At 54.9% G+C, this 8,343-nt stretch overlaps 1 pseudogene; it reads left to right on the top strand.

Moving 5' to 3' along the window:
• Nucleotides 1–1,966: 1,966 nt before the first annotated feature.
• LOC142819698 (putative G-protein coupled receptor 33) lies at nt 1,967–5,980 on the top strand (annotated as a pseudogene).
• Nucleotides 5,981–8,343: the final 2,363 nt, after the last annotated feature.

The raw sequence follows: 8,343 nt of genomic DNA, 5'->3' as shown, positions 1-8,343 counted from the left end.
TCGAGTTTAAAGAGAAGCTAGATAATTTCATGGAGGTTAGGTCCATAAAAGGCTATTAGCCAGGGGATAAAATGGTGTCCTTGGCCTCTGTTTGTCAGAGGCTGGAGAGGGATGGCAGGAGACAAATCACTTGATCATTGTCTTCAGTCCACCCTCTCTGAGGCACCTGGTGCTGGCCACTGTCGGCAGACAGGATACTGGGCTAGAAGGACCTTTGGTCTGACCCAGTACGGCCGTTCTTATGTTCTTATGTACTCACAGCCCAAGCCTGGCGTCCTCCTGTGTCAGGCACCAAACCAGCCACACTAAGCACCTCAGCTGCCATCCTGGTGTTCCCTGTGCCCCACCCAGCCCCCCCTCTCACAGAGGAGAGGTTGTAACCCATCCCCCCACCTCCTCCAGACACCCCAGTGCTCCCTGTGCCCCACCCAGCCCCCCCTCGCACAGGGGAGAGGTTCTAACCCATCTCACCAGCTCCAGACAGGTTCTCCCAGTCGTAAAGGGACCTGCCCCAGTCCCAGGGCGACTGATACCTCGGCTCTCACCCAAAGAGCCAGCTGGGCCAATCCTTTAGGACAGGGGTGGGAAACCTCAGGTCTGGGGGCCGGATGCAGGCCCCAGCTTGTCTGGATCCAGCCCCCAAGGCTCAAGCCTTCTCCCAGCATTAGGGAGCTCGCACTGGGCTGCAGCCTTCCCTCCCCGCCCCGCACTGCAGGGCTGGAGCACACAACTCGACTAGCCCCCCCCCCACCCCCCCGCCAGGCTGTGGTGTCTTTCTCCCGCTCTGTAAGGGACCCCCTCTGTATTCACGGACAAGGTTGGTTCTTTTGCTTCTCACTTATGTGCGACCCCCGACTGGTTTTCTGTGGGTCTGTGGCCCCCAGCCTGGAACTGGTTCCCCAGCCCTGCTGTGGCCTCTAAAGCCTCCAGGCCTATTAAGAAGAATAAAAAGGGAGAAAAACCTGTTGAGAGTCTATGGGTTAAGTTTAAAGGAGCAAACAACAGCAGTGATGTTGTGGTTGGTGTCTGCTACAGGCCACCGAACCAGGTGGATGAGGTAGATGAGGCTTTCTACGGACAACTGAGAGAAGCTGCCAGATCGCAGGCCCTGGTTCTCGTGGGGGACTTTAATCCCCCTGACATCTGTTGGGAAACCAATACGGCAGTACACAGGCAGTCCAGGAAGTGTTTGGAGAATGTTGGGGATAACTTCTTGACACAAGTGCTGAAGGATCCGACCAGGGGCCGTGAGCAGCTTGACCTTCTGCTCACAAACAGGGAGGAACTAATAGGGGAAGTGGAGGTGGGTGACAACCTGGGAAGCAGTGATCATGAGATGGTAGATTTCAGGATCCTTCCAAAGGAAGAAAAGAGAGTAGTAAAATACACACCTAGGATTTCAAAAAAGCAGATTTTGACTCCCTCAGGGTATGTCTACACTACCCCGCTAGTTCGAACTAGCGGGGTAATGTAGGCATACCGCACTTGCAAATGAAGCCCGGGATTTGAATTTCCCGGGCTTCATTTGCATAAGCGGGGCGCCGCCATTTTTAAATCCCCGGTAGTGCGGACTCCGTGCCCCGCAGCTACACGCGGCACGGAGTAGGTAGTTCGGACTAGGCTTCCTAGTCCGAACTACCGTTACTCCTCGTGGAATGAGGAATTAGGAAAAACTATTTCACTAGGAGGGTGGAGAAGCACTGGAATGGGTTCCCTAGGGAAGTAGTGGAGTCTCCATCCCTAGAGGTGTTTAAGTCTCGGCTTGACAAAGCCCTGGCCGGGTTGATTTAGTTGGGATTGGTCCTGCCTAGAGCAGGGGGCTGGACTTGATGACCTTCTGAGGTCTCTTCCAGTTTTATGATTCTATGATTAGGGGATGGTTTGATGAGATAACATGATCTTGGTAACTAATTGACCATTCATTATCAGTGGGAAATAGGTCAATGGAGGGATGATAGCACTTACTATGGAGAATTTCTGGGTGTCTGGCTGGTGAGTCTTGCCCACATGCTCAGGGTTTAGCTGATCGCCATATTTGGGGTCGGGAAGGAATTTTCCTCTAGGGTAGACTGGCTGAAGCCCTGGAGGTTTTTCGCCTTCCTCTGTAGCATGGGGTACAGATCACAGCTGGAGGATTCTCTGCGGCTTGGGGCCTTCAAAGTATTTGAAGGCTTCAATATCTGAGATCTAGGTGAGAGGATTATTCTGGGAGGGGTGGGTGAGATTCTGTGGCCTGCACTGTGCAGGGGGTCAGACTAGATGATCATAATGGTCCCGTCTGACCTTAAAGTCTATGAGTCTATGAGAAGAAGAGGGAGGCGGCTGAGAGCGGAGCGGTGATGGAAATCACATTATACACACCGGTCCCGGGGGCGGGCTGTGAGCAGGGTCGCAACAACCGCGGGCGAAAGGCTCTGGAGCACGGCCCTCGCCAGGGTGGCTCATCAGTCCGCCCAGGCCCGTTGTCACAGCAAAGCTGCTTGGGAAGTGAAGGCGGGAGTGAGGCACCCCAGGGCCCTGGCATCCCCTTGCCCGTGTGGAGGGGTCCCGCTGGCGTCCGGGGCGACGGCAGCTCCCCCAGGTCAAGGCACGAGCAAGCGGCCTGTCGGTGCAGGGCTCCCAAGCGGCCCCGGGGGCCTGGCGACTGTCGCTTTGCAGACACTTCCTCCCGTGCGGCTCGGCAGCACTCGCGGGTCACCATTCGCCGCCTGCGGCTGGTCACTTGCGGAGACGCCGGCACGACAGGTGGCGACGCTGCTGCTGTCTCCCATAAGCCGATGCTTCAAACTGCAGCCCGGAGCCCGGACTCACCACTTCCCGCCCCAACACCACCCGGAGCAGAGCAGCACAGACTGGCCCCGCCGAGCGCCCGCAGCCAATGGACGCCCCCGCCGGCGCTCGGCAAACCCGCCGCGAGGGGCACAGCGCTGTCGGCCTCTTCTTTTCTGGAAGAAAACATTGTCCTCACTCTGCGTTGTGTTTAAGCAACAAGTAGCCAGAGACAGTTTTATTACGAGCTGCAGCAAGGGAAAACTGGTTCGGACAGGGGGAGCCCCCTCGCCCCCCCGAGGCAGATCTTCCAATACAAGCAATTCTGAAGCAGTTTCTATACTGTCCATTAGATATAATAACAATAACAATTAGTCTCCTCCCCATTACAAACCCCAATGGCTCACAGTTATTTAGTTCCACCCAGATGCTCCTTATCTCAAGGTCCCTGCCAGAGTCAGCGTTCTATCCTTATCTCCGTACGGAGGCGAGAGGCGAAGGCAGCGTCTAATTCCAGATCTCGCGTTGTCACGCCACAGACTTAGCCTGACTCTTGCTCTCTTGTTAACAAGACCAAGATGGCTGCACACAAATTCCCTTAGTCCCTTTTCCTGCCTCCACAGTCCCCCCTTTTGTGCTTACAGCACAACTACCTTTCTAATCCTTTATTTTCATTAAACATTACATAATTAGTACAAACATAAAAGTTATTTCTATTACTACATCTTTTACAACAACAATCAAATATGAAACCTTTAATAAGCAAAAGCAATATAATCATTAATATCCCCAATATAATTCTGTGATGGGGCTGGTCTATAATTTTAGTAACATCACACAACATATCATAATTAGTAACCAAATTAGTGAGGGCAGGTACATGCTGATGGCTGCACACAAATTCCCTTATTCCCTTTCCTGCCTCTACACTGTCGACATCCAGCAACGCCCCACAGGGAGCAGGGACCTGCGGGGAGACTCAGCAGGGGAGCCGAGGGAAGGGGAGGTCTTTTATTGCCCCAATCTCTGCTGGCGAGAGAGACCCACTGGGGGCCAGCCTGAGCTCTCCTGGAAGGGGGGGGGGCACGCTGCCACTGACGGCTGCCCTTCCCGTTTTCTCAGACACTTATACATCGACGGGCTGGGAACCCTGATACTCACCGTCCGGGGTCAGAACACGGAGCAGTGGGAACAAGTCCCTGTAGGAAAGTTTAGCAGGGACTGACGTCACCAGGGCTCTTTATGGCGCCTGTTGTCAAACTAGGCAAATCTCCCGATGAGCTGGGGTACCCCCGGGAGGGCTCTGTGCGCCCCTGGGGTACGTGTCCCTAGCAGAGAGCCACTGCTCTAAGGCAGCACACCTCACTTCCCCCCACAGCCAAGCACTTCTGACCCTTCCCCTCGCCGAGAGCTCAGGAAACACCCAACGGTGCTGGCTCCCATGGAGGCACCGTGCTCCCAAGGCCCTGGCTGAGGCACTAGCCCGGAGGTGCTGGAGCAGGGCTGGCAGCACGGCTGGGGAGCACAGAAGCGACTCAGTGGACTGAGGTTTCCTGTGTTAAAATGAGGGTGAGGTCCCTGTACATCTAATGAGTCAGGATGTAACAGCGACAGGCAGATAAGCACAGAAGAGTGTAGGGGCAACTTCTTCCATCTGGTAGCAGAGAGTTCCACTGGCACCAGCTTCTATAACCTGGGACTCAGCAACACCGATCCCACCCTCCTGAGCCAGCCCGGCCCTGCCCTGGAGACAGAGCCTCCTAGTGGGGAAAGGCCCGATAGTCCATCCCCACCCCTCTGAGCCAGCCTGTCCTCCTGCTCACAGCCACGTGGTGTTCTCAGCACAGGGCTGTGTTTGATCAACTAGACTTTCTCCTTCTCTGCTCCCCCTGCACCTATCTTCTTTCCCTCCTCCACTGCCCAGGGCTCCATCTTGCAGCAGTGAGTTCCACCAGCTGTAGCCCAGCTCCCCATCATATCCAGCCTGGATGTTCTGGAGGAGCCGAGGGTGCCCATAAAGGTCCTCTCTGATGATGCCTTCCAAACACCCTCTGCTATTTCTCTTCTCTCCTCTTCCACTCTTCCGTTCCCCTCCCTTGCCCTCACTTCCAGCTCTGCCTCCATTTCCCTCCAGGGCACCCTGGACCAAGAGATCACAACTCTCCTACCAACCACAAAGGCAAACTCCCAACAGAGCCCAGCAGCTGTGAGCCCCGTTCACCTGGCCACAGCCGTGTTGCTCTTCATCACCTTTCTGGTGGGTGCGGTGGGGAACGGGCTGTACCTATGGGTGCTGGGGCTGAAGATGAAGAGGACGGTGACCACACTCTGGTTCCTCCACCTGGTCTTCTGCTACTTCCTCTTCACCCTGCTGATCCCCTTCTTCGCCATCTACATCCTGATGGGTTTCCACTGGGTCTTCGGCACGGCCATGTGCAAACTCCTCAACACCTGCGTCTCCCTAGCCATGTTCTCCTCCGTCTTCCTGCTCACCCTCATCAGCCTGGACCGCTACAGCCTCATCTGCCACCATCATCGCACAGTGTGCCAGGCTGGGACGCTGGCTGTGGGCGTGCAGCTGGTCTCCTTTGCTCTCAGTGTCCCCTACTTGGCTTTCTGGGAGACCCATGTGGTGGACGGGGACAGAATCATCAGTATCAGCAACTATGTCCTCTCCAGAGACTGGAACAGAGCCGAGGTGCAGGAGCCAGGGAGACGGATCCATCTGACCACGTTTGTGATCCGGTTCCTGCTGGGCTTCCTGCTGCCCTTCTGCACCATTGCGGGATGCTACGGCTGGTGGGGTTGAAGATGAAGGAGAAGAGGCCAATGTGGGCTGGGAAGCCCTTCAAAGTCATGGTGGCTGCTGTGGCTTCCTTCTTCCTCGGTTGGCTGCCCTACCCAGGGGCGGCCCGTCCATATAGGTGAACTAGGCGGTCGCCTAGGGCGCCAAGTTAAACGGGGCTCCAAATCGTGGTGCAATACCATTGAGGGGTTTGGAGGTGGGGCGCCGATTGCCTGGGTCGCCTAGGGTGCCAGTTGCTGGCAGCTAGTCTAGGGCCGCCCCTCCCACCTCTACCAGGGCTTGAATCTCTACACAAAGGGGTTGCCAGAGTCGGTGACTGGTGTCCTCTTGGTCATTTACACCTTTACAAGCTGCTTCAACACAGGGAGGAGGGATAGCTCAGTGGTTGGAGCATTGGCCTGCTAAACCCAGGGTTGTAAGTTCAATCCTTGGAGAGACCATTTGGGGCAACAATTTGTCAGGGATGGTGCTTGGTCCTGCTGCAAAGGGAAGGGTTTTGACTCAATGATCTCCCAAGATCAGTTCTAAGAGATAGGCAATCTCCATTAGAGTACGTCTACACTACAGCACTAGTTCAAACTAACTTAGTTCGAATTAGTTAATTTGAACTAACGCGTCTAGAACTAAACACTAGTTCGAATTAGCATTTTGCTAATTCGAACTAGCAAGTCCACATTGAGTGGACTCTGAACAGGGCTTAAGGATGGCCGGAAGCAGTGCCGGCAGGGCATCAGAGGAGGACTTAGAGCATGGAGATGCTGTCTCAGGCTAGCCGAGGGCTGCGCTTAAAGGGTCCCGACCCCCACCCCGGACACACAGTTCTAAGGGGTGCCCCGCTTGCAAAGAAGTTCTGGCTTGGAGTGCCCGGAGTACCCACACTGGGCACATCACAGCACTCGGCCATCAGCCCGGCTGCACTTGCCGCAGGCTGCCATCTGGGGAGAGGGGGCAATCGGGGGGCTGCAGGAGAGCTTCCACCCCCAGAAGCCCGCAGAGCCAGCCCAGTCCTCCCCATCGGGGGCTCGTACCCCATTCCTCCCTCACCTCCTTCCACTTACCCTTCCCTAGCCCCCCTTCTTATTGATGTACAAAATAAAGATAACGTTTCTTCCAACATTGACTCTGTCTTCATTGAACAAAACTGGGGGAGACTGGGAAAAGGAGGTGGGAGAGGGGAAGAGAAAGGCTGGGAGAGGGGAGGGCAACTAACATGATCAGGGGTTGGGAACAGGTCCCAGATGAAGAGAGGCTACAGCGACTGGGACTGTTCAGCTTAGAAAAGAGGAGACGGAGGGGGGACAGGATAGAGGTCTCTAAAAGCAGGGGTTGGGTGGAGAGGGTGCATTCAGAAAAGTTCTTCCTGAGTTCCCATAAAGAAGGACTAGAGGACACCAAAGGAAAGGAATGGGTATCAGGCTTCAAACTAGTAAGAGAAAGTTGTTGTTCTTGACAAAGCAAATAGTTAACCTGCGGAACTCCTTGCTGCAGGAGGCTGTGAAGGCTGGAACTAGAACAGAGTTGAAAGGGAAGTGAGATCAAGTCATGGAGGTTGGGTCCATGGAGTGGTATTAGCCAGGGGGTAGGAGTGGTGTCCCTGCCCAAAGTTTGTGGAAGGCTGGAGAGGGATGGCACGAGACAAATGGCTTGGTCACTGTCTTCGGTCCATCCCCTCCAGGGTCCCTAGGGTTGGATGCTGTCGGCAGACAGGCTACTGGGCTAGATGGACCTTTGGTCTGACCCAGGACGGCCATTGTAAGCTCAGGGCTCAGGGTCGGGGGTCTCACTGGACCCCCTTGATTTTCATGCACACCTGCTCCTGGGTGGCCAGGCTGGCAGCTCTCCTGCCCTAGATGGCCACTTTCCTGTGCCTAGTGAGGAGATCGTGGACGAGGACCACTATGTCCGCACTAGCCCAGGAAGGTGCCCGCCTCTTGCGGTCCAGGGCAAGCTCCCGGGAGCCGCCAGCCTGGTCCCGGCAAGAGGGGGAGGGCTGGGGGGCATCGGGTGGGTGGCTCTGTGCCGTGCCAGGTGAGTGGCCACCAGGGAAACCTGGGGAGGGCTAGCCTCCCCCTAGTTCGAACTAAAGGGCTACACAGCCCTTAGTTCGAACTAGCTAGTTCGAACTAGGCGTTAGTCCTCGTAAAATGAGGTTTACCTAGTTCGAACTAAGCGCTCCGCTAGTTCGATTCAAATTCGAACTAGCAGAGCGCTAGTGTAGCACCTATTAAAGTTAGTTCGAACTAACGTCCGTTAGTTCGAACTAACTTTGTAGTGTAGACATACCCTCAGTTTAAAGGCTGTGTTTGTTGATGAACTTGGCAGCAGTGCTCCTAAGTCTAGTGTAAGACACGGGTCAGAATTTGAGAACGTGGAACAGAACCTGACCTAGGGAGATGTGAGAATGAGGCTTCTCATTTGTCCCTCATTTCTTGGTAGTTCTAAAAGCTGATGGGTTCTAGGTATCTGACCATTTGTAAACGTGGCACTGTGCCTGGGTTCTAGATTCCTGGCTATCTCCAGATTCCTATGGGTTCTAGGTGTTACAATTTTATTCAATCTCATTGGGTCCTCAGTGGCAACAGATTCAGTAGCCGTCTCCAGACTCCTCAGCGGGTTTCTTCACCACCAGCAATTGTTAAGGCACGACTGGGTGATTTCCTCCGGGATCTGCTCAAGTTCAACCAGGCACTAATTCAGGGACATTTTCCAGCAGGGCAGACAAGGGGACTATAGGAACATAAGAACAACCAGACTGGGTCAGACCAAAG

Source organism: Pelodiscus sinensis, chromosome 24, assembly GCF_049634645.1.
Source record: "Pelodiscus sinensis isolate JC-2024 chromosome 24, ASM4963464v1, whole genome shotgun sequence".
NCBI classification, from domain to species: Eukaryota; Metazoa; Chordata; order Testudines; family Trionychidae; genus Pelodiscus; species Pelodiscus sinensis.
This window is presented reverse-complemented; position numbering and strand designations above follow the sequence as displayed.